Source organism: Schistocerca serialis, chromosome 12, assembly GCF_023864345.2.
Source record: "Schistocerca serialis cubense isolate TAMUIC-IGC-003099 chromosome 12, iqSchSeri2.2, whole genome shotgun sequence".
Taxonomy (NCBI): Eukaryota; Metazoa; Arthropoda; class Insecta; order Orthoptera; family Acrididae; genus Schistocerca; species Schistocerca serialis.
This window is the reverse complement of record NC_064649.1, coordinates 167583759-167611453: the sequence shown is the minus strand read 5'-3', so window position 1 is coordinate 167611453 and position 27695 is coordinate 167583759. Positions and strand designations below refer to the sequence as shown.

At 39.6% G+C, this 27695-nt stretch overlaps 1 protein-coding gene across 3 annotated transcripts in view; it reads right to left on the bottom strand.

The window, feature by feature from the left end:
• Positions 1 to 27695, bottom strand: part of LOC126428174 (uncharacterized) — a 129315-nt gene that overhangs the window by 58985 nt on the left and 42635 nt on the right. Inside the window, exon 1 of one of the 3 annotated variants that reach the window (XM_050090090.1) lies at positions 20338 to 20745. The exons of the other annotated variants lie outside the window; for them this stretch is intronic. The gene's annotated coding sequence lies outside the window, so the exon portion shown is untranslated. Of the gene's footprint in view, positions 1 to 20337; positions 20746 to 27695 lie in introns of those variants that run through there. 3 annotated transcript variants of the gene reach the window in all.

Below are 27695 nucleotides of genomic sequence, written 5' to 3'. Positions count from 1 at the left end.
GAATTTTTTAAAGAGACCTCGTACAAGGTAGTGTTAATGTCAACATTAATGGGCAAACTGTTCTTTAGCCATATTCATGCAACTACACAAAAATGCTGAAATTAATCTTAGAAGGAGTTGTCCAGGATAAACGATTTTAGGTTAGATATACAACTTGCAATCGTTTATCCGCGACAACTCCTTCTAAGATTAATTTCTATTTTAGGTTAGATATACAACTTGCCCCACAACCCATCAACCATGGACCTTACCGTTGGTGGGGAGGCTTGCGTAGCTCAGCGACACAGATAGTCGTACCGTAGTTGCAACCACAATGGAGGAGTATCTCAAGAGCGGTTCCTGAAGACGGGCAGTAGCCTTTTTAGTAGTTGCAGGGGCAACTGTCTGGGTGATTGACTGATCTGGCCTTGTAACACTAACCAAAACGGCCTTGTTGTGCTGGTACTGCGAACGGCTGAAAGCAAGAGGAAACTACGGCCGTAATTTTTCCTGAGGGCATGCAGCTTTACTGTATGGTTAAATAATGATGGCGTCCTCTTGCGTAAAATATTCCAGAGGTAAAATAGTCTCACATTCGGATCTCCAGGTGAGGACTGCTTAGGAGGATGTCGTTATCAGGAGGAAGAAAACTGGCGTTCTACGGATCGAAGCGTGGAATGTCGGATCTCTTAATTGAGCAGGTAGGTTAGAAAATTTAAAACGGGAAATGGATAGGTTAAAGTTAGATATAGTGGGAATCAGTGAAGTTCGGTGGCAGGAGGAACAAGACTTTTGGTCAGGTGAATACAGGGTTATAAATACAAAGTCAAATAGGGGTAATGCAGGAGTAGGTTTAATAATGAATAAAAAAATAGGAGTGTGGGTAAGCTACTACAAACAGCATAGTGAACGCATTATTGTGGCCAAGATAGACATGAAGCCCATGCCTACTACAGTAGTACAAGTTTATATGCCAACTGGCTCTGCAGATGATGAAGAAATTGATGAAATGTATGATGATATAAAAGAAATTATTCAGATAGTGAAGGGAGACGAAAATTCAATAGTCTTAGGTGACTGGAATTCGAGAGTAGGAAAAGGGAGAGAAGGAAACATAGTAGGTGAATATGGATTGGGGGTAAGAAATGAAAGAGGAAGCCGTCTGGTAGAATTTTGCACAGAGCATTACGTAATCATAGCTAACACTTGGTTGAAGAATCCTGAAAGAAGGCTGCGTACATGGAAGAGGCCTGGAGATACTGGAAGGCTTCAGGAATATTATATAATGTTAAGACAGAGATTCAGGAACGAGGTTTTAAATTCTAAGACGTTTCCATAGGCAGATGTGCTCTCTGACCACAATCTATTGGTTATGAACCGTAGACTAAAACTGAAGAAACTACAAAAAGGTGGAAATTTAAGGAGAGGGGATCTGGATAAACTGAAATAACCAGAGATTGTAGAGAGTTTAAGGGAGAGCATTGGGGAACGATTCACAGGAATGGGGGAAAGAAATACAGTAGAAGAAGAAAGGGTAGAGTTGAGGGATGAAATAGTGAAGGCAGCAGAGGATCAAGTAGGTAAAAAGATGAGGGCTAGTAGAAATCCTTGGGTAACATAAGATATATTGAATTTAATTGATGAAAGGTGAAAATATAGAAATGCAGTTAATGAAGCAGGCAAAAAGTAATACAAATGTTTAAAAAATGAGATCGACAGGAAATGACTAAGCAGGGATGGCCAGAGGACAAATGTAAGTATGTAGATGCATATCTCAATAGGGGCAAGATAGATACTGCCAACAGGAAAATTAAAGATACCTTTCGAGAAAAGAGAACCACTTGTATGAATATCACTAGCTCAGATGGAAACCCAGTTCTAAGCAAAGAGGGGAAAGCAGAAAGGTGGAAGGAGTATATAGAGGGTCTATAGAAGGGCGACGTACTTGAGGACAGTATTATGGAAATGGAAGAGGATGTAGATGAAGATGAAATGGGAGATACGATACTGCGTGAAGAGTTTGACAGAGTACTGAAAGACCTGAGTCGAAACAAGGCCCCGGGAGGCGACAGCATCCCATTAGAACTACTGACGGCCTAGGGAGAGCCATACATCTTGCTCACGAGATGGTAGAGTTTTGTCAGGACAAAACTAGCCCTTGTCTTTTTACCTATTTGATCCTCTGCTGCTTTCACTAATTCATCCCTCAAAGCTACCCATTCTTCTTCTACCGTATTTCTTTCCCCCATTCCTGCCATTTGTTCCCTTACGCTCTCCCTGAACCTCTGTACAATCTCTGGTTTAGTCAGTTTATCCAGGTCTCATCTCCTTAAATTCCCACCTTTTTGCAGTTTCTTCAGTTTTAATCTGCAGGTCATAACCAACAGATTGTGGTCAGAGTCCGCATCTGCCCCTGGAAATGTCTTACAATTTAAAACCTGGTTCCTAAATCTCTGTCTTATCATTATATAATCTATCTGAAATCTGTCAGTATCTCCAGGCTTCTCCCATGTATACAACCTTCTTTTTTGATTCTTGAACCAAGTGTTAGCTATGATTACATTGCGCTCTGTGCAAAATTCTACCAGGCGGCTTCCGCTTTCATTTCTTACCCCCAATCCATATTCACGTACTATGTTTCCTTCTCTCCCCTTTCATACTACCGAATTCCAGTCACCCATGACTATTAAATTTTCGTCTCCCTTCACTATCTGAATAATTTCTTTTATTTCATCATACATTTCTTCAATTTCTTCGTCATCTGCAGAGCATATAAACTTGTACTACTGTAGTAGGTGTGGGCTTTGTGTCTATCTTGGCCACAATAATGCGTTCACTATGCTGTTTGTAGTAGCTTACCCGCATTCCTATTTTTTTTTTTTTTTTTTTTTTTTTTTTTTTTTTTTTTTTTCTCTATTCATTATTAAACCTACTCCTGCATTACCCCTATTTGACTCTGTATTTATAACCCTGTATTCGACCGACCAAATGTCTTGTTCCTCCTGCCACCGAACTTCACTAATTCCCACTATATCTAACTTTAACCTATCCATTTCCCTTTATAAATTTTTTAACCTACCTGCCCGATTAAGGGATCTGACATTCCACGCTCCGATCCATAGAATGCCAGTTTTCTTTCTCCTGATAACGACGTCCTCCTGAGTAGTCCCCGCCCGGAGATCTGAATGGGGGACTATTTTACCTCCGGAATATTTTACCCAAGAGGATGCCATTATCATTTAACCATACAGTAAAGCTGCATGCGCTCGGGAAAAATTACGGCTGTAGTTTCCCCTTGCTTTCAGCTGTTCGCAGTACCAGCTGTACCAGCACAGCAAGGCCATTTTGGTTAGTGTTACAAGGCCAGATCAGTCAATCATCCAGACTGTTGCCCCTGCAACAACTGAAAAGGCTGCTGCCCCTCTTCAGGAACCACGTGCTTGTCTGGACTGTCAACAGATACCCCTCCGTTGTGGTTGCACCTACGGTATGGCTATCTGTACCGCTGAGGCACGCAAGCCTCCCCACCAATGGCAAGGTCCATGGTTCATGCAGGGGGGTGGGGGGGAGGAGGGGGGGGTGATGCTGAGGGAATTAGATTAGGAAATGAGACACTTAAAGTAGTAAAGGAGTTTTGCTATTTGGGTATTTGGGGAGCAAAATAACTGATGATGGTCGAAGTAGAGAGGATATAAAATGTAGACTGGCAATGGCAAGGAAAGCATTTCTGAAGAAGAGAAATGTGTTAATATGGAGCATAGATTTAAGTGTCAGGAAGGCTTTACCGAAAGTATCTGCATGGAGTGTAGCTATGTATGGAAGTGAAACATGGACGATAAATAGTTTGGACAAGAAGAGAATAGAAGCTTTCGAAATGTGGTGCTACAGAAGAATGCTGAAGATTAGATGGGTAGGTCACAAAACTAATGAGGAGGTATTGAATAGAATTGGGCAGAAGAGAAATTTGTGGCACAACTTGACTAGAAGAAGGATCAGTTGGTAGGACACATTCTGAGGCATCAAGGGATCTCCAATTTAGTATTGGAGGGCGGCGTGGAGGGTAAAAATCGTAGAGGGAGACCAAGAGATGAATACACTAAGCAGGTTCAGAAGGAAGTAGGCTGCAGTGGGTACTGGGAGATGAAGAAGCTTGCACAGGATAGAGTAGCACGGAGAGCTGCATCAACTCAACTCGATATACAAACAATGGAAAGTCCAGGCAGGAGTATCAACAATATTGCACTAAGGTGACAAGTCAGGGGACAGCGATACAAACGTATACAAATGAGGGTAGGATTGCACGAACGAGGTAGAAAATGGCATCGCATTGGCACTGGTGCTGAGGTGGTGGCCGCACTGTGGGAATTAACAGACTTTGATCATCGAATGGAGTTGGAGCTGTACGCACAGGACATTCCATTTGGGAAATCGTTAAGGAATTCTATATTGTGAGGCGCACAGAGTCGAGAGTGTGCCAAGAATACCAAATTTTAGTCATTACCTCTCACCGTGGACAAATGCAGAGGCCGAAGGCCTTCACTCGGTGACTGAGAGCGGCCACATTTGCTTACAGTTGTCAGTGCTAACAGACGAGCGACATTGTGTGAAATGACTGCACAAATAAATGTCGGACGTGCGACGTACGTACCCGTCAGGACAGTGTGGCGAAATTCGGCATTAATGAGAGACGGCAGCAGACGACTGACGCGAGTGACTCTGCCGATGGGACGACACCGCCTGCGGCGCCTCTTCCGGGCTCGCGACCGTACCGGTCGGACACTAGGTGACCGGAAAAGTGTGGCCCGGTCGGACGAGTTCCGATTTCGGTCGGTAAAAGACTACCGTACAGTCCGATCGCGGTGCAGATCCCTCGAAGTCACAGACTCGTGTCGTCGACGAGGCACCGTACTATCTGTCAGACACTCCGTAACAGTGTGTTTACGAGGAACGGATTGGGTCTTCTGGTCCAATTGTGCCAGTCACTGGCACCGGAGATAAACTGCAGCCGTTCGTGGACTTTACATTCTGAAAGCACCGTGAAATTTGTACGGATAATGATCTGTCACGGGGCCACAAATGTTTGCAATCGGTTTAAAGAACATTGTGCACAATTCGAGTGAACGATTTGGCCGCCCACATCACCTGACATCGATCCCGTGGAACATTTGTGGGATATAACTGAGAGGTTAGGTCAGGCACAAAATCTTGCACCGGCAACTTTGGACAGCTATAGAGGCAACACGGCTCAGTACTTCAGCTAGGAACTTCCACCGACTTGTGAAGTCCACAGCGTATCGAGTTGCCGCATTACACTGTGCAGGAGGAGGTCTGACAGAACTGTTGTGCCTGTGTGCAACCTAGTGTCACCTTTCGACTGAGTAAGACTCTATCCATTTCCTAATATTGAAAAAATAATGCATTTAATATAACAAAATTATTTTATTAAATATTTAACATAAAACCATAATTTCAACTGGAGTCAACTCCCGGATTACTCTATAGCCTACTATATTACCTTAATATTGAGAGGGTAAGGAATTCAGCTGAATTAGTTCGGAAATTTACTCCAATGCATCGGAGGTGCAGAAATTTCCGTACCCTCGTCATTTATAAATGATCGAGTGTGTATAACTGATTTTATTATAATTTTGATAATAATTAAATGGGACAACACTAATCAATAAAGCTGTTATTTGCGTGTAGATGATATCTTACATTTTTTTTTTTTTTTTAATTAGTTGCCTGAGGTACTCCTCGAGCAGCACGTGCCAGACAGAGCTCGAGTGCAGAAATCACTATGGTGCAGCATCTGCCGCAACCACCATCGTTGTATGAAGTGACAAGGAGGATTCCATTCCTATTTACTTCCCTGTACGAGCAAGACGACAATGCTAACAAAGAAGACGATAAAAATTTACGTGAAGTTGTTAGTATGAGCTGAACTACCACTCATGCAGGATACTTGTGCTCGCATCTCTACATCTACATCTACATCAACGTGGATACCCTGCAAATCACATGTAAGTGCCTGGCAGAGGGTTCATCGAACCACCTTCACAATTCTCTATTATTCCAATCTCGTATAGCGCGCGGAAAGAATGAACACCTATATCTTTCCGTACGAGCTCAGATTTCCCTTATTTTATCGTGGTGATCGTTCCTCCCTATGTAGGTCAGCATCAACAATATATTTTCGCATCCGGAGGAGAAAGTTGGTGATTGGAATTTTGTGAGAAGATTCTGTCGCAACGAAAAATGCCTTTCGTTTAATGATTTCCAGCCCAAATCATGTATCATTTCTGTGACACTCTCTCCCATATTTCGCAATTATACAAAACGTGCTGCCCTTCTTTGAACTTTTTCGATGTACTCCGTCTGTCCTATCTGCAAAGGATCCCACACTGCACAGCAGTATTCTAAAAGAGGACGGACAAGCGTAGTGTAGGCAGTCTCCTTAGTAGGTCTCTTACATTTTCTAAGTGTCCTGCCACTAAAACACAGTTTTAGGTTAGCCTTCCCCCCACAACATTTTCTATGTGTTCCTTCCAATTTAAGTTGTTCGTAATTGTAATACCTACGTATTTAGTTGAATTTACGGTTTTTAGATTAGACTGATGTATTGTGTAACCAAATTTTAACGACTTTCTTTTAGCACTCATGGATGACCTCACACTTTTCATTATTTGGGGTCAACTGCCACGTTTCGCACCATTCCGATATTTCTTCTAAATCGTTTTGCAGTTTGTTTTGATCTTCTGATGACTGTTTTAGTCGATAAACGACAGCATCATCTACAGACAACCGAAGACGGCTGCTCAGATTGTCTCCCAAATTGTTTATATAGATAAGGAACAGTAAAGGGCCTATAACACTACCTTGGGGAACGCCAGAAATCACTTCTGTTTTACTCGATGACTTTCCGTCAATTACTACGAACTGTGACCTCTTTGACATGAAATCACAAATCCAGTCACATAACAGACGATATTCCATAAGCACACAATTTCACTACAAGCCGCTTGTGTGGTACAGTGTCACAAGCTTCCGGAAATCCAGAAATACGGAATCAATCTGAAATCCCTTGCCTATAGCACTCAACACTTCATGTGAATAAAGAACTAGTTGTGTTTCACAGGAACGATGTTTTCTAAACCCATGTTGACATTAGGGCAGGATGGAGAAATAAAGTGGCTGTGCCCTTTCACAGGAATCGTCCCAGCATTTGCCTTATGAAATTTAGGGAAATCACGGCAAACCTACGTCTGGATGACCGGATGCCGGTTTGAACCGTCATCCTGCCAAATGCGAGCCCATTGTGCTAACCACTGCACCTCCCCATTTGGTTGTAATCCAAGATCTTAATTTTGATGCAACAGGAGGCATCGAGAACACACAAAGTTGTGAACTTTTAAGACACACTGTGGCAAATTATTCTCGGCACATACATCCCTAGTCCTGAACTGGTGAAAGTCACGAAGTCACGAGTAGTCTGAAAACTCTGCCTCACTGCCAATCTCAACAGTCCTTCATGAAGCCTATTACTACAACGCTACACACTAAGTATTGTTACTGTATCTGTTTTGCTTTTGAGAACTGAGATCTCTCTCTCTCCGAAAATTAAGCGGAAGCATGTCCTTCATAACCCATCTAACAGAGAGATTAACCAGTAGAACGTGATTTTTAGAGAATTTATTGTCCTGTCTTCAACTTTTATGGTAGATCAAATCTGGATTTTTTCTAAGGGGTCAGCCTACTGAGGGTGCAAGGAAATATTAAGAGAGGTAGAAAATGAATAATATCTAGTTATATGGAGCATAAAGCCAAAATGTGTAAAAACAGTTATTATTGTGAAATATGTAAAAACATGTTGCAATAAAATGAAATATATCAACACTGGCAACATAATGCATGAACAGTTAAACATTTCACTTGTGAAGGTTTGGAGGAAAATAATCAGGGCACCAGTCGTAAGATAAAGCAAGTGACAGATTTCAGTTTATTAGCAAGGTACTGGGAAAATGCAGCTGTTGTACAAAGTAGACTGCTAACAAGTCAATTCTGTGTCCCATCTTAGAATAGTGCACAAGTGTGCACGACCTCCATACAAAATAGGGCTCACTGGGAATATAAAAAATTGTAGCGTGTCAATTATTCGATGCACATTATTCCTGGATAACTGAATGGTGTCAGATGAGTGTGTGTTCTTCCAAGTAATGCCTCTAATGCATTAGGTTCTAAATAGTAACTGAAACAAAACAATCGTGCTCATTTTGTTGGCTCCACATTCTGCAGTGGGAGCAGACGATACCAGCACCGTATGCTCCCTCTGTGACGGAACTGATTAGCGCCAACTGCAGAAAGCCTACCAGCCGACCGCCAGGAGATGCTACTGGGGTCACAGCATTGGTGACATTTAATAATTACACACTATGTAAGAGAAAAGGAAATGTCTTCCGTGTCAGTTTGAGAGGAGTCAGTTGCCTCTTAGTAGCTAACAACACTACTTTTATGTGACGCGTTGTAGTGTACCCTTCTCCTCGGGGTTCTGCCGTGAAAAATATAAAATAGAAAATCTGATTGGGTTTGGAATTTTGGTGGTTTCAGTTACGGATAAGGCGGACTTCGTATTATTGATTGAGATCGTGCTGTAATTTGATCGTGCATGGCAGACCGGGTCGGCAACACTACAAAAAGTGACTGTACAGAAATAGCATCAGAAACTAATTGAAATTTACCTTATAATCTTGTTAGATACGCAGTATTAATTACAATGTAGTCTTCATGGCTGTCCTCCTAATTTCTCTTGTAGGACGACCCGTCTTTCACTTTTCTCCGTCTGTTGAAAACTTCAAGTTGTCACTGTCATGATCAATTTACAAAGTAAAGTCATCTCCTACAGTGGACTACATAAAATAAAATATGATAAATAAAATACATGTTAACTTAATATAATGTAAAAGTTCCTATACCTAATACCGTTTCTAAGTGTGGTGTCCTCACTATTGCTGTTTCTAAGAGTGGTACCCCTCTATTACCATTTCTAAGAGCGGCCCTCTAAATATCTTAGGATCCTACAAGTATGTACATCAGTGTGGTAAGTGTATATATATATATATATCTAGTTCAAGTCCCTCATGGTCCTGTAAAGTTTGTGTAGTTCATCTCCTTCCTTTCATGAGTATCAACCAATATAAATAAATGTTTTACTTAATAAATAAATAAATCTTCTTAGATAATTGCTGCTGCGTTCCATGCTGTATGTTGTTGTTGTTGTGGTCTTCAGTCCTGAGACTGGTTTGATGCAGCTCTCCATGCTACTCTATCCTGTGCAAGCTTTTTCATCTCCCAGTACCTACTGCAACCTACATCCTTCTGAATCTGCTTCGTGTATTCATCTCTTGGTCTCCCTCTACGATTTTTACCCTCCACGCTGCCCTCCAATACTAAATTGGTGATCCCTTGATGCCTCAGAACATGTCCTACCAACCGATCCATTCTTCTGGTCAAGTTGCGCCACAAACTTCTCTTCTCCCCAATCCTATTCAATACTTCCTCATTAGTTATGTGATCTACCCATCTAATCTTCAGCATTCTCCTGTAGCACCACATTTCGAAAGCTTCTATTCTCTTCTTGTCCAAACTATTTATCGTCCATGTTTCACTTCCATACATGGCTACACTCCATGCAAATACTTTCAGAAATGACTTCCTAACACTTAAATCAATACTGGATGTTAACAAATTTCTCTTCTTCAGAAACGCTTTCCTTGCCATTGCCAGCCTACATTTTATATCCTCTCTACTTCGACCATCATCAGTTATTTTGCTCCCCAAATAGCAAAATTCCTTTACTACTTTAAGTGTCTCATTTCCTAATCTAATTCCCTCAGCATCACCCGATTTAATTAGACTACATTCCATTATCCTTGTTTTGCTTTTGTTGATGTTCATCTTATATCCTCCTTTCAAGACACTGTCCATTCCATTCAACTGCTCTTCCAAGTCCTTTGCTGTCTCTGACAGAATTACAATGTCATCGGCAAACCTCAAAGTTTTTATTTCTTCTCCATGAATTTTAATACCTACTCCGAATTTTTCTTTTGTTTCCTTTACTGCTTGCTCAATATACAGATTGAACAACATCGGGGAGAGGCTACAACCCTGTCTTACTCCCTTCCCAACCACTGCTTCCCTTTCATGTCCCTCGACTCTTATAACTGCCATCTGGTTTCTGTACAAATTGTAAATAGCCTTTCGCTCCCTGTATTTTACCCCTGCCACCTTTAGAATTAGAAAGAGAGTATTCCAGTCAACATTGTCAAAAGCTTTCTCTAAGTCTACAAATGCTAGAAACGTAGGTTTGCCTTTCCTTAATCTTTCTTCTAAGATAAGCCGTAAGGTCAGTATTGCCTCACGTGTTCCAGTGTTTCTACGGAATCCAAACTGATCTTCCCCGAGGTTGGCTTCTACTAGTTTTTCCATTCGTCTGTAAAGAATTCGTGTTAGTATTTTGCAGCTGTGACTTATTAAGCTGATAGTTCGGTAATTTTCACATCTGTCAACACCTGCTTTCTTTGGGATTGGAATTATTATATTCTTCTTGAAGTCTGAGGGTATTTCGCCTGTCTCATACATCTTCCTCACCAGATGGTAGAGTTTTGTCAGGACTGGCTCTCCCACGGCCATCAGTAGTTCCAATGGAATATTGTCTACTCCGGGGGCCTTGTTTCGACTCAGGTCTTTCAGTGCTCTGTCAAACTCTTCACGCAGTATCATATCTCCCATTTCATCTTCATCTACATCCTCTTCCATTTCCATAATATTGTCCTCAAGTACATCGCCCTTGTATAGACCCTCTATATACTCCTTCCACCTTTCTGCTTTCCCTTCTTTGCTTAGAACTGGGTTTCCATCTGAGCTCTTGATATTCATACAAGTCGTTCTCTTCTCTCCAAAGGCCTCTTTAATTTTCCTGTAGGCAGTATCTATCTTACCCCTAGTGAGATAGGCCTCTACATCCTTACATTTGTCCTCTAGCCATCCCTGCTTAGCCATTTTGCACTTCCTGTCGATCTCATTTTTGAGACGTTTGTATTCCTTTTTGCCTGTTTCACTTACTGCATTTTTATATTTTCTCCTTTCCTCAATTAAATTCAATATTTCTTCAGTTACCCAAGGATTTCTACTAGCCCTCGTCTTTTTACCTACTTGATCCTCTGCTGCCTTCACTACTTCATCCCTCAAAGCTACCCATTCTTCTTCTACTGTATTTATTTCCCCCATTCCTGTCAATTGCTCCCTTATGCTCTTCCTGAATCTCTGTACAACCTCTGGTTCTTTTAGTTTATCCAGGTCCCATCTCCTTAAATTCCCACCTTTTTGCAGTTTCTTCAGTTTTAATCTACAGGTCATAACCAATAGATTGTGGTCAGAGTCCACATCTGCCCCTGGAAATGTCTTACAATTTAAAACCTGGTTCCTAAATCTCTGTCTTACCATTATATAATCTATCTGATACCTTTTAGTATCTCCAGGGTTCTTCCATGTATACAACCTTCTTTCATGATTCTTAAACCAAGTGTTAGTTATGATTATGTTGTGCTCTGTGCAAAATTCTACCAGGCGGCTTCTTTCATTTCTATCCCCCAATCCATATTCACCTACTATGTTTCCTTCTCTCCCTTTTCCTACACTCGAATTCCAGTCACCCATGACTAATAATTTTCGTCTCCCTTCACAATCTGAATAATTTCTTTTATTTCATCATACATTTCTTCAATTTCTTCGTCATCTGCAGAGCTAGTTGGCATATAAACTTGTACTACTGTAGTAGGTGTGGGCTTCGTATCTATCTTGGCCACAATAATGCGTTCACTATGCTGTTTGTAGTAGCTTACCCGCATTCCTATTTTCCTATTCATTATTAAACCTACTCCTGCATTACCCCTATTTGATTTTGTGTTTATAACCCTGTAGTCACCTGACCAGAAGTCTTGTTCCTCCTGCCACCGAACTTCACTAATTCCCACTATATCTAACTTCAACCTATCCATTTCCCTTTTTAAATTTTCTAACCTACCTGCCCGATTAAGGGATCTGACATTCCACGCTCCGATCCGTAGAACGCCAGTTTTCTTTCTCCTGATAACGACATCCTCTTGAGTAGTCCCCGCCCGGAGATCCGAATGTGAGACTATTTTACCTCCGGAATATTTTACCCAAGAGGACGCCATCATGTAATCATACAGTAAAGCTGCATGCCCTCGGGAAAAATTACGGCTGTAGTTTCCCCTTGCTTTCAGCCGTTCGCAGTACCGGCACGGCAATGCCGTTTTGGTTATTGTTACAAGGCCAGATCAGTCAATCATCCAGACTGTTGCCCTTGCAACTACTGAAAAGGCTGCTGCCCCTCTTCAGGAACCACACGTTTGTCTGGCCTCTCAACAGATACCCCTCCGTTGTGGTTGCACCTACGGTACGGCTATCTGTATCGCTGAGGCACGCAAGCCTCCCCACCAACGGCAAGGTCCATGGTTCATGGGGGGGGCCATGCTTCTACTAGTATATGCTGTATATCCATTCTGTATTTACCTTGTGGTACCTGTAAAATTCTATTCATAAATAAATATGTGTGTATGTCTCTCCATACTGTCAGATAATCACGAATTATATAACGTCAAATATTTCATCAACATGTGTAAATTTTTCTAAGGGAGGGATGAGAGTATGAGCCGCAACAGAGGTCTGACGTTTTGTTTTCTCCTTATTCTCCTTTCTATTTAATGGCGCATTAGTTCAGTACAGTAGATGAGCTTTAATTATGTCATTAGATGACTGCTAAATATGTTCTCTTAAATAATTCTTCCAATCTGAAGTGTCAAGCCTACATAACTCCAAAAATTTCATTACAAGTTCCCATTAGATTAGTGTTAAAGTGTTATAGATTTAAATCTACTGGTATATTTCCAACAGTGGCTGCTGTAAATAATTCTTTCCACATAAATCTATACTTTCACCTTTAGTTATAAGAATATATAAGACACCACATAAGTTATTATCTCAGGCATACCAATCTTTCAATAAAAAATATTCTTTCCACTACTTTCATTCTGTATTCCACGAGTACATGTGATATAGCGTTCAAATCTAGTTTCTCTCCTCTCAACATATTCTCAATTAGTCATAACATTCTCACCTATCCATTATTCATTCTTCACAAAAAAACATATACTTATTCCTCAGCATTATATATATATATATATATATATATATATATATATATATATATATATATATATATATATATATATACATACACCTCTTATTCATCATCATTTCCTTTTTTTGCTTCAACAACAACAACAATAATAATAATAATAATAATAATAATACCATTTTCTCATCTTATATTCCATTTACCTCTCTCCATATTACTATTTATCCTCTTATTAAACTAAAATTACATTCACTCATCTCATTCAGTCGCTCACATCACTCATATCAACATTACTATTATCACATGCCTCCTAAAGAAAATAATTCAGTTCAGTTCTCTGCCTCCTATAATGTGTATATGCCTCCTCTAATGTGTATATGCCTCAATAGCAACTCCTCTTATAACCAAATATCTTATTAGCTATTGGATGGTTCACATTGCTTTCTAGACTTACCTGCATTCATTAGATTGTAAGTATCTGTATAACTTAAATGTAGGCTCATCATAACTGTATATCATATTAATTATCTTCTCCTCATTAGCTAACATTTTACTGTATGTATTTTTTCAAATGTCTGATGTGGATGTAGACCTCTGGGTTTATGTGTTAATGGATATTCTAATGAATAACAGCCAGGGTGTGGAATATTTGCAATTCGGTATGGTCCAGAGTATAAGATCTGCCATTTCCTGTTTAAATGTTTCAGTTTTGTGGGTTTAGGATGTGTTCTTAGTAAAACCAACTCATCAACTTGAAATGTTTGTGCTTTCCTGACACCTCTGTCATATTTCTGCTTTCTTTCCTTAGCTTTGTCACATAATGTTGTGTAAGCTTGTCTTACCTTTTCTTCTAAACTAACATGATTTGTTGTTGCTGTAAATTTAGGTAGAGGGTCTGTCCATTCATTTCTTTCTGTTTTATCCATAATTAATTCAGTTGGTGTGTATCCAGTAGAAATGTGAGTTAAATTGTTCACTATTTGTTCAAATGGTGCTAGGTATTCTACCCATTTTGTGTGCTTCTCTGGTGTCCGTGTTCTCATAAACTGTCAAAATTCTCGAAATGTTCTTTCTACTGGGTTTCCTGCCGCATGAAATCTTGAAATTAAAATATGTTTAACATTCTGTTCTTCAATAAAAGTCTTCCATTTTAAACTGGTAAAATATGCTGCATTATCCGTGATCATAACTTCAGGTTTTCCTATTCTTACAAAGTAATGTGTTAATAGACGTCTGGTAATAGCAGTGGTAGAAACTGAACATAAAGCATATAATTTTAAATACTTTGTGAAAACATCTAACACAGCAAGGATGTATTTCATTTCTCGACATGCTTGTGGATAGGGTCCTGCAATATCTAAAGAAATTAGCTGTAATGGCCTCTTAGGTATGATTGGGTGCAATTCATTCATGCTTGTGCGATTAGAATATTTGGCTTTCTGACATATGATGCATTTCCTAATATTACTCAATACTCTTCGCCTTAAATTTGGAAAATAGCAATATTGTATAATCTTATCTGTACATTTGGTTACACCATAGTCTCCCCAAGTTCTGTGTGTAAATAAAATAAAATCATCAACATGAGCTTCAGGTAAGCAAACACACCAATGCTATGATTCGGGGTTTCGTCGGTGAAATAATACTTCTTTGTGTAATGTGTAATATTTTTCAAGATGTGGGTCTGTTCCTGCACGTAATTTATTCTTTATCTGGATCCACCTGGGATCATTGTCCTGCAATATGGCTAACTTCCTGCACATGTTTTTGTAGTAAGGTGCAAATGTACCGTCATACATGAGTAAAATTTTGAAATCTGATGTTTGTTCTGTCACATCTGAAAATTCTTGTAGGCCTTGTGGCAAACGAGATAGAGCATCGGCTATAATGTTGGATTCTCCTTTTATATATATATCATATCAAAATCATATTCTTGTAGTGATGCACACCAGCGTGCAAGACGTGAATGTAATAACTTGCATGATAGCAGGAAAGAAAGAGCTTGATGATCAGTATAAAGCTTAGTACGTTTTCCCCATAGAAAGTAGCGAAACTTGCGAAATGCCCATACTATAGCAAGTGTTTCGCACTGGGTCACTGAATATGACTTTTCGCATTCAGTGAGTATGTGGCTAGCAAAACTTATAGGTTTGATGACTGTTTGTTCATCTTCTACATGAATTTGGAATAAAAATGCTCCGAGCCCATAGGAACTTGCATCTGTTTCTAGGCAAAAGTCTGATGTCATGTCAGGATGACATAACAACGGTGCATTAACTAAAGCATTCTTAATCGCTTCAAAATCTGTCTGACAGAACTCTGTCCATTTCCAAATATTATTTCTTTTGAGTAAAGATAGAAGATGTGGACTGTTAAGAAGGTGGTAGGGTACAAATTTCCTGAAGAATGATGATAGACCAAGAAAGGCTTTGAGTTGTTTAGGATTCTGTGGGGACGGAAAATTCTTTATTGCAACAATTTTTCTTGAGTCTGGATAAATGCCTTCAGTTGATATGATGTGACCAAGGAATTTGATTTCTCTCCTCCCTAATTTCGTCTTTGATAAATTGATAGTGACACCTGCGTCAGAAAATTTAGTCAGAAGTTGCTTCAAAAGATTTACATGTTCTTCCCAAGTAGTGGTGACAATGACAATGTCGTCAACATAAACTGTGATTTGCGATAACAATTGTGGTCCAAGAACAGCATCTAAGGCTTCAATAAATACTCCAGCACTCACTCGTAGACAAAGGGTAGAACACAAAATTGATAACTCCGTCCCTCACATAGAAATGCAGTGTATTTACGACTGTTTTTATGGAGGTTCACCTGCCAAAATGATGAGCGGAGGTCGATATTGGTTAAATACTGTACATTATGAAATTTTAAAAGTTGTTCTTCCAAATTTATAGGTCGTGTGTTGATTGTGATTATAACTTTGTTAATTTCTCGTGCGTCCAGCACTAACCTTACACTACCATCCTCTTTATTAACTGCTAGTATCGGACTGCAATATGGTGAATGTAACCTTTCAATTATACCCCAAGCTTGCATTTTTTCAATCTCTTTCAAAACTGCGGGTTTCTTTGACCAAGGAATATTATATGTTCTACAGGATGTTTTGTGTGGTTTAACATCCATCTCATAAGTATAGCCTCTAATAATTCCAGGTTTCTCCACAAATACCTCAGCAAATTGCTGCAAAACTTCAAGTAATTCAAGTTGTTGTTCCTTCGTCAGATATTCAGATTCTGTGCATTTCTCATATAAATCATTAGGTTTAATTCCCTGAGATACAGCTTCATTAAAAGTTAAATCACGTATGTTTGTTGCTGTTGGATACACAAAATTTAACTATTCAAATTTACCTTATTTACTGTTTAAGTTTTTACCTTGTGTTAACTCTATTGTCAGTTGTTGTTGGTTTACGGTTAAATGACATTTCCCTTTTCCTAAATCTATGATTGCTTGATATTCATTCAAAAAGTCAATTCCTAATATGCAATGCATAACTAATTTGTCTACTACCAGAAAACTGTAATTGAGTGGTATATTTGAAAATATGAAGTTAATTAGCACTTGAAATTTCACATTCTTTGATTTGTTACCGGTGGCACTTATAATGTGACAATTCTGTACTGGCAATGTTTGTATGTTCATTATTTGTTTGAGTTCATTATATAAGGACATTGAAATGACACTTGCTGCTGCTTCTGTATCTAACATTACTTCCACTTCATTACTACCAATCATAACTCGTGTTATAGCCTGAATAATCTTCTTTGTTTTACTGGTACTATTAAAATCTACATCCTGATATAATTCTTTTTCTATTTTCTTACTGTCATCATATCAGAGAAAACAAATCGTCGGTTCCGTTGCGCTCTGCTCCCTATCGACCGTAACTCGAGCGCTTAGCTCGGTCGTCGTTTGTTTTCCGGCAAATTCGGTTGTTGCTGCGGGTTGGGTTCATTGCCCAACTCAGTAATATTTACATTTCTGTCGCGCGTCACCCAAGTATCAGGTGTTTGGTTCTCGCGTCGCATTGGGAGTTCCGTTAGGTAGGAATTGAGGGAAGCTGTATTGCATGTGTCGTGGCGGTGGTCCATTGTGATTTCCCCATACATTATTTCGCCCATGACTGTAACTGGTATTGTCATTACTGTTATTCCTGCAATACATGTTTGGATGTTGTTGGATGTTGTTTCTCTGAAAATATCCTGGATGGTACCTGTTATCCTCTCTTCTTTGATCTCTATGATTTCGGTTCCTTCTTCTGTTGTTGTTATTTTGAATATAAGTGTTATTGTTCCGATTGTAATTACTGTTCGGATAACCATTATAGTAATAATTACTGTTTCCTTGCCAATGCTGCGAGTTGTTTCTCCTAATATTGAATGGATTTGTCCCAGTGTAGTGCGAATTGTTTCTTTGAGTGTTTTGTTGTGGTGTCGGAGGCGGATTCCAATAGCCTCTGTCATTTCTGTTGTGCGTACGCGAATTGCTTGGATGGATCGGATACAATTGATTGAAATTCCTGATCTCATCTCTGTAAAAAACATCTATCTCATCAACATAACTAAAAAAATTCTTTATGTTGTCCTCAGACACTCCTATTAATTTATCACGGTAAGGAAATGGTAAGTGGCTTTTAAGTGTTCTAATTACGTCTGGTAAATCTGCTGGTTTTGTCCAATATAATGTTTTGTCTAGGTAGCATTCAAAGTATTGACGTAAAGTCTCTTTCTTCGGGTTGTAAATTTCTGGATTGTATACTTCTCGTTTTAAACTTTGCTGTTCTGTGATCAACCAGAATTCCTCAAGAAATGCTTGTTCAAACTGTTCAAATGTTAAACATCGTCTTTTCATTGCTGCTCCCCACTTAGCTGCTCTTCCACGTAACAAATTTGTAACATATCGAATTTTATCGGCTTCTAACCAATGTCTCAGGAAAATACCATCAAAAGAGCGGATGAAAACAATCGGATGCACTTTGCCTTTCTCATTACATGAAAATGTCTGAAAGTATCCATGTCGTACTAATGTTTCATCAGCTACTCCCGATGGTCTTATGGGTCCTGCATTTTGTGTCAAACTGTGCATAGTATGTGGTTATGTCTGATAGTAATTTTGATCTTGTGGTAGCATTGAAAATGGTTCATTGGGATTTGTATCACTCATTGGTAATTCTATTTTCGGCTGTGTGCTGGGTCTAGCATTATTATGATTCTCATTTATGTTTTGGTTGCCTGTTATGGGTTTTGGTATCACTGACGAACTTGGTATTACATTTTCTTTAAGTTTATGTACCTCTTTCTGAATATTATCTGTTTCTCCCTTTACTTGTTCCTTTGTCTTATCTGAAATGATCTGTGTCATTGTCTCAAACTTCTCATCTAAATAATTATCACATAATTTGCATTCATGTACAAGTTTCTCTGCTAGAGTTGTGTCATTCTTTAAAGATGCTACATCTGCTCTGTCTTCAAGTTCTTCTAAATTTTCCTGTAAGGATTTCTGCTCCAATGTTACATCATTTAATCTGTCTGAAAGGTCTGTAATCGTCAGGTCTAAGTGTTCTTGGTTTGTTTTTATGGAATTGTGTGACTGTCGTAATTCGTCAACTTCGGTACCGATTTTCTGTTGTTCAAAAACTACTGTTAACAATTTCTCATTACATCGTTGTAAGTCAGTTTTTGTCTCATCACTGAATTCCACATATACCTTTTCTTGTCTCGTAACCTTGTCTGTTAAGTCAGTAAATATCCTTTCAAGGCTACTGGTGGTTTCTGTCAAGTCGGCAATTTGTCTCGATTGTTTTTCAAAATTTTGTTTTATGTCCCGTGTCAGTTCATCAAATTTAGTGTCAAATTTCCCAATGTCACGTTTTAAATTGTCGTCTAAAGCGTCAAATCTTTTGTCTAAAGTGTCAAATTTTCTGTTTTGGTCACCAAGTAACTTCAGAATCTGGTTGAGCATGTCAGAGTCGTGTGTCTTAGTATCGTCATTTTTTCGTGTCTGATTGATGTCTGGTTCTGAAGTTGACGTTGTCAATGTCACGTTTTGTCGCGTAGTACTCACTCTCCATTCGCTTGTATATCTGTTTAAATATAGGGGTTGTTGTCTTAATCGATCTGGTAAAATTATGTCTTGAACATCCTCACAATTAAGTTCAATATGCATTTTACTGTCGGACATGTTTTGCAATGTGTCACTTTCACTAAGCTCGTCCGCGGAAACAATTTCTACGCGTTTAGCGTCCATCTTGCGATTTTCGTAATTAATTGCAAATAAAATTTTCCAAAATTAAAATATGATATGTTGAAATCTGAAATTTCTCTTATGGAAATGGATATTTCTATATGATTTCTAATTAGAAATTGAATTATTAAACTGGTACTGAAATTTCCCTCTCACAAATAAATGACTGAATATGCTCTTCACTTATCATTTGCAATAATAGTAGTAAATCAATTTTAACTACAATTTGAAAAAATAATTTCGAAATAAATGGAGCGGAATAAAGGAAGTACAGATGGCTGCTTGAAACTGGAAAAAATGTAAATTTCTGTACTCACCAATTTTTTTTTTTTTTTCAGTCTTATATTGCAAATGTAGCGTCAGATATACAGTTTTGAATCCAAAATTTTTCTTTCGCGTTCGTGCAAATTATTTTATGGAACGTTATCCTTTTTTTTTAACAAATTAATTTCCTCAGCATGAAAATGAAAATTAACACGAATTAATAACAGGGAAAACAATATTTTTGTAAATTTCATGCACGTAACATTACAATTGAAATGAATGAGACTTAGTCCAAATTCATTTTCTGAAGCTATTAAGTGGTTAAAATTAGATAATATGTCCAAAATTTATAATAACTGCACTTGTATCAAATCCGAAGATTGCAAGTCCTGTCACCAGGACGCCAATTGTAGTGTACCCTTCTCCTCGGGGTTCTGCCGTGAAAAATATAAAATCTGATTGGGTTTGGAATTTTGGTGGTTTCAGTTACGGATAAGGCGGACTTCGTATTATTGATTGAGATCGTGCTGTAATTTGACCGTGCATGGCAGACCGGGTCGGCAACACTACAAAAAGCGACTGTACGGAAATAGCATCAGAAACTAATTGAAATTTACCTTATAATCTTGTTAAATACGCAGTATTAATTACAATGTAGTCTTCATGGCTGTCCTCCTAATTTCTCTTGTAGGACGACCCGTCTTTCACTTTTCTCCGTCTGTTGAAAACTTCTTCAAGTTGTCACTGTCATGATCAATTTACAAATTTGATGATAACCACCTCGAATCACTATTGAAACAACCTCCCTTTGGGGTCAACAGAAGCGTCCGATCTTACCCGTCGGCTTTGACCCGTGACGTAAGCGTGTTGTGGTGTGTGACGTCATTACGGCGCGGAGTTTGATTTGCGATTGTGGCGTGTTTGTAGATGTCTTGTTTTTGTTTGTCGTGCTCTCTGGTGGTGTGTTCATGGTTTTCGTTTGTTTCGTGTGGTGGGGTCAGTTTTCTGTTGCTCAGGTGTTGGATTTGAAGCGGAATTTCTATTAGTGAGTTAATGGTGTGTGTGTGTGTTTTTGTATGTGTGTGTGTGTGTGTGTGTGTGTGTGTGTGTGTGTGTGTGTGTGTGATTGTGGTGACCAATCTAGTTTGTGGAGCTGGAACTTTTTTGAGGTAAGTTCCGTTTTTTTTTTGGTTATTTATGTATGTTTTGTGTATTGGGTATAGGTTGGAAACATCCGATCTCACGCGTCGGCTTTGACCCGTGACGTAAGGGACCTACACATTGATCTGTAGCGTAGCCCTGAATACGAGGTTAGGTTGGGAGTTTTTTTTTGGAATGCGGCCGCGGCAGCGGCCGCCTATGATTCGAAAATATTGATTTGACACTAATGAACATGTATACGTAATATGAAGCAATTTGATGAACATATTGATCTGTAGCGTAGCCCACTTGAGGTTAGGTTGGGAGTTTTTTTTTTTGGAATGCGGCCGCGGCAGCGGCCGCCTATGATTCGAAAATATTGATTTGACACTAATGAACATGTATACGTAATATGAAGCAATTTGATGAACATATTGATCTGTAGCGTAGCCCACTTGAGGTTAGGTTGGGAGTTTTTTTTTGGAATGCGGCCGCGGCAGCGGCCGCCTATGATTCGAAAATATTGATTTGACACTAATGAAGCCTGTGGGGGGATGGGGGGGCACTGCAGACTCCCCCCACCGCATAACGACACATGATGATCAAATTTTGAAAAAAAATGAAAAATTTTTTCCGTACCTGCTAAACTGCATAAGTGCCGATGTATGTAGGTGTAAGGGAAGCTTTCGTTTCTTAGTTTTCTATTGGGGGATGTGATCGGTAGGTTCTGTTGAGCTATATAGGTTAAGGGAAGTGTCCGATTATGGATAGGAATGTGTTTTTTGGTATTTGGTCAGTTTTGTGATGTTGATTTATTTCGTTGTTTTGCGTGGTTTTGAATGGCGGTCGGTGGCTACATTTCTGTATATTTAGTTTCTCCGCACCCAAAAACCCCTAATTTCCCACGCTTGTCCCGTTACAGTCATTAGGCTTTTTGTGAAACTTGTGTATTTCAGTGTTTACAATACGTATGCGATGTTTTTATATCCGCCATATTGGAATTGTTTATAGTCGTTTCCGCGGTATTTGTGACGTCATGGGTCAAAGCCGACGGGTAAGATCGGACGCTTCTGTATTTCCTCGCTTTGTAATGTAATTTTAATTTCCACCCAAAAGCACATTCAACACATCACCGAAAAACACACGTCTTTCGTGTGAAGACAAGAGAGAGAGAGTCATCAATTAGTTGTTAAAAACAAAAAACCTACGCAAAAGTAAAAAGACGAACAAAATTATTTATAAAAATCGGTCGCTGGCACAGCGCTCTTCTGCGTGCGCGATCGTAAATTATATATTTGTATTGGCGGAGGCGCGGAAGTCAAAGTACCATTACAGCGTCAGTATTTTGAAGTTAATAAATTCCAACAAAACTGAAAATCTGAATAGAAAAATATTCACTGATTAAAAATGTTTCATTTTTGTTTGTTGAAGAAGATTGTTTATTGGAATTTCATGCAATTATAAAACGACATTACAAAGATATATGCAAAGTCTGCCATCAATAGTATAATATGTGTAAATAAGAATCGCAATAACATGTCACCTGCAATACAATGCAACCTTCAGAATATCTTCGGAGCCGAAATATTAAGAGAATCGCCGTACGCGTCTGTGGCTACAAAAAACTCAAAACTACAAGTACAGAATTTAAGTGTTTCCCTCCCATTAGCTTAGTTTCACATGTGCCTAACAAGAACTTGAGGTGACGGGTGGGGGACAAAAAACCAGCTACACAGAGAGGCAATGGTAAAATATCTGAAAATAGCGATAACTCCGAACACGATGAGAGTCGGCATCCACTTCCACTAGTCTTGCCCTCTTACCACTACTGTGTTGCAGTGGGACCGGGTGACAAACAAGAATGGAACAGTACATTACATATAAAGAAGGACGGCAAGAATGGTCACGGGTCGTTTGATGCACAGGAGAGCACCACAAACTGCCAATAACCTGAATTGGCTGGCTCTCTAAGATAGGCACAAATTATTGCAAGACAGCTCGTACACAAAATTTCAGGAACTACACAGGGGCTGGCAAAAAGAGCTCTCGTATTTGGAGAGGTCAGTGTGTGAGCTGTGGCGGGGTTACTGACGTCGAGGCATGTCGACTGATAGTAGTGTACATGTCGTTTTTAGTAGGAGCGACGGCTCAGCTATGTGAGCGTCACGTGTTTTTTGTGGAGGAGTATATTCGTAACGGTGGTCCTGTGGTTACCGCTCGGGGAACATTTCGCATTCGATTCGAAATTGGCCGATGCAGTTCTCTTCCTGCTAGGAAAACTGTCTGAGTTTGGGTATCGAACACAGATGAATCCTACAAAGAGATCTTCACACGCACCCATACAAAATGACGGCTACCCGAGAATTACGTGAGAGAGATTTTGAAACTCTCAGAGCACTGTACGAGGAAGTTCTTTGTGACATTTGTCCTGGCAACATTTTGATTTCTTCTGGTGAGACCCACTTCCAAATAAACAAAAGTTCTGCTACTGCAGAAAACCCTCAGGAACTTCACCAACAAACACTTCACAGCATTCGTGTGACAGTTCGGTGCACTGTTACCGAGTCCGGTGAGTCACGTCTGCAGTGGTGTGACGGTAACAGTTAATTCAAATTGCTACTCTCTCATAATCGAAACTTCCCTCTGTCCTATGTTAAACCAGTCTGTTGTGGAACACGTGTTGGGAGAAGTCTGGATCCACAGCTCACACTTCTTGGCATTCTATAGAAATTTGAGGGAGTTGTTTTGTGGGCAATTTCTCTTTTCATGACGAGCAATCACCTGATCAACTGACTTATCACCTTGCGATTTTTTTCTGTGGGGCCTCTCAAAGGCTCAAGTGCACAAACAGTGCCCCACGAAGCTGCAAGCACTTAAGGAGGCAATCGTGCAGTGAGTAGCTGCATTGCCGGATATGACACACCACTATGACTCCGTCAATGTTTCAATAGTGGAGTGCGCCAAGTATTTTACACCGGTAGAAGGTAAGGACGGACAGTTAAAACAGCCTCGGTGAAATTAAAAGCGAAAGCATTAACATTAAGAATTTTTTGAACCAACTAATGTAAAATGGCACAATATTCGTTGTTCACAAATAAAAGTATTTTCTCTGTATCTTTCTTTGTTTGTTTTTAAATACCTTTTGAAATACACGAGGTGTTTTTGCCAGACCCTGTAGTATTAAGTGAAGAATCTACAGACATTCTCCAGACCCCTAGATATCACTCCCGACAAATTTAGATTATCTACAACCCACACAGAGGCATTTAAGCACTCAATCTTCTCGCAATCCGTATGCGACAAACGGGAGGAAACCCTAACAACTATGCACTCTCTGGCCCGCACTTCACAGTGTTTGCAGATGTGTTGTTACCTTAAATGCACTTGCGATCTTAAAACCTTTCTATAGCTTTTTAACAGTTCCGTTGTCTTAGAAAGCAGAATCTGCTTATCTAGGTTAATGAGCACTATCCTGCACAATACCAGTTGCAGGTTGTCTGCCTAAGTGCTTCCAAGGGCAACAAAAATTTTATTTTGAAATTTCGTATAGTTATCGACAGAATTTAAAAATATCAAACAATTTGATGGCCGAAAGCTTATATTGTGACAATCTTTTTGTTGCGCCTATCTCTGACTCAGTACCTCCACTATATGGTGAGTAGCAATACTGGCACGATAAGATTACAGGTAGAAACTGTGTGTGTCTTGAGGCAGCATAACTGATGGTGCACAAATACGAGGACTTCGTTCATCCAGTATTTGAGGATGAGAGCAATTAAGGACTACCAAAACACCTTACATATTATTTCAAACCTCTACAAAACTTTTCCTCGCTGTTCGTACAGTCAAACTTCATAATCGGGCATGACGTTCTACGCAGTATCCACGTATACCATTAAATGTACCCTCAAAATAACATCACTGTCAACACGTAGGAGACATGAGGAAACAAACGAGGAACTAATTTTTGCTTGAAACAGAGTACAAATGACTAACAGTGACACATAATTAAAGCACTTACTTTCCGCCCCTGGTAGCCGAGTGGTCAGCGTGACAGAATGTCGTACCTAACAGCCCAGGTTCGATTCCCGGCTGGGACTGGGTGTCGTGTTGTCCTCATCGTCACCATTTCATCCCGACCGACACACCAGTCGCAGGAGTGGCGTCAACTCGAAAGACTCGCACTAGGCGAACAGTCTTCCTGACAGAAGGCCCTACCCACACGGCATTTCCAAAGCAATTAGTGCCTTCCGACAAACTTTAAGCACAGTTTCAAACCCTTTCTTAACTTTTTCTCACTAAAATGCTTAAAGAGAAAAACATTAACTCCTTTGTAATATAATCGGACATTTGAAAATGTTTTATACTTGGGGGTTCAATTATTTGAAGAACTGAGGGTTAATAGTATCCTGGTAAACACAGATATGACATTTAAGTTGCAGACATGCACAATGTAAAGATTGTTACATATTCAGCTTTTGCCCAGAACATTTTTCAGAAACAAAAATATACACACATTCACACAAGCTAGCACACCTCACATACATGTGATCGCTATCTCCGGTTGCTCTGGCCAGAACGCAATGGTGTCATGTCAAACACAAGCAGCAACCTGGAGTGGGGTGGGGAAGTCGCCAATATTCCTAACTGGACTCCACACTGTTTGTTTTTACAAAATATGAAACTAATCTTATATGTAATTCACTACTATTAATTAGAATGTTTTACTTTGATGCATTCAAAAGTTAGCAGAATTTTTTTTGCAATATTTGTCTTCTCATTATTTGTAATACCTCAAAAGTACATACAAATGCAACTTAGCCACTCAAGATCTTCATACCTAAATCTATCAAAAACTTACGATGAAAACAGAAAGCAGTCTTTGCAGTCAATCAATTTGAACTGCGAGTGTTCTGTGTTCGACTAGTGTATGTTGTAGTCTGCAAGTGAAATGGTGCAAACTAGCTTTGTGACATCATCTCAGTGAACACCAGAATTGAAGAGTGACCATCAATAAAATTTCCACTTTTATTTTGCACTGGTAGAAGGTCAGGGCGGACAGTTAAAACAGCCTCGGTGAAATTAAAAGCAAAGGCAGCAACATTAAGAATGCAATGTTAAACGTAGATGAGAGAGTAGATTGATGGAGGAGGAGGAACAGTCTGATGATGTGCTAGAAAAAGAAATTGCAGTCGATATGGAGGAGAGACAGGATACAATATCAGGGTCAGCATTTAAAAGGTCCCTGTAAGATTTGACAATCAGCTAAAACACTCACACGTGTTAATTGCACACAATCGTAATACACAAAAGAATGGAAAAGGAAACTGAGGAACTGTTAGTATCAGTTTGGCTTTACGAAAGGTAAAGGCACCAGAGAGACAGTACAGACACTGTGCTTCGTAATGGAACTGAGACAAACAAAAATCGAGACACATTCACAAGATTTGTCAACATGGAAAAAGAATTCAAACTGTAAAATAGTGCAAAATGTTAGAAATTTTGAGGAAAATAGAGTGAAACAATAAAGAAAGACGGGATGTATATCATATGTATAGAAACCGAGAGAGAATGGTACGATGGAAGAAACAAAGTACTCAGATTACAAAAGGGTGTAAGACGGGGATGCAGTTTTTCGCCCCTATTGTTCAATCTACAAATCGAAAAAGCAATTATGAAAATAAAAGGAAGGTTCACGAGTGTGATCAAAATTTGGTTTGAAAGTATATCAGAGATATTATTTGCTGATGACATTGCTGTCCTCGGTGAATGTGAAGAAGAATTATAGGATATACTGAATGGAACAAACAGTCTAATGAGTACAAAATACGGATTGAGAGTAAACTGGAGAAAACGAAAAGTAATGAGAAGTAGAAGAAATGAGAATAGCGAGAAACTCGACATCAAAACTGGAGAGCATGAAGTAGTTAAAGTTAAGGCACTCTACTACTTAGCAAGCAAAACAACTCAGGGTAGACAAAGCAAAGGACATACAAAGCAGACTTTCAGAGGCAAAAAAAGGCATTTCTGGCCATAGAAGTCTACTAGTACCAAACATGGAAAGAAGAATGTTGAAAATTCTGTGGACTGCTAAGGTAAGGAATCGGGAGGTTCTCTGCAGAAGCAGTGAAGAAAAGAACATATGGAAAACACTGACAAAAACAAGGGACGGGAAGATTAGACATATGTTAAGAAATGTGTGTGTGTGTGTGTGTGTGTGTGTGTGTGTGTGTGTGTGTGTGTGTGTGTGTGTGTGTGTGAATTTCTAAGGGGCCAAACTGCTGAGGTCATTGGTCCCTAGACTTACACAACTTTAATTTATGCTAAGAATAATACACACACCTATGCCCGCGGGAGGACTCGAACCTCTGGTACGAGGGGCTGCGCAATCCGTGACGTGGCGCCCTAGATTGTGAGGCCTGTGTTAAGACATCAAGGAATAACTTCTGTTATACTATAGGAAGCTGTACAGGGTAAAAATTCTACAGGAAGACAGAGACTGCAATACACACAACAACAAATAATTGAGGACATATGGTGGAAGTGCTACTCAGAGATGAAGAGATTGGCACAGGAGAGGAAATCGTAGCAGCTCACATCAAACCAGTAAGAAGACAGATGACAAAGAGACAGAGAGAGAGGAGATGGAGAAAAAAAAAGAGAGGGGGGAGGGGGCGGAGAGAGAGGGGGGAATCCACTCACTACCTTTGCACCAGCGTCCATAACTCCACCCCGAATCCAATGTCTATATCAATTATGCAGCCTACCTGCCTATCCATTCCACAGATCCCGTCAACAAGGACAGCCTTTAGGGAAATGGAACAAGTAGAGTTGT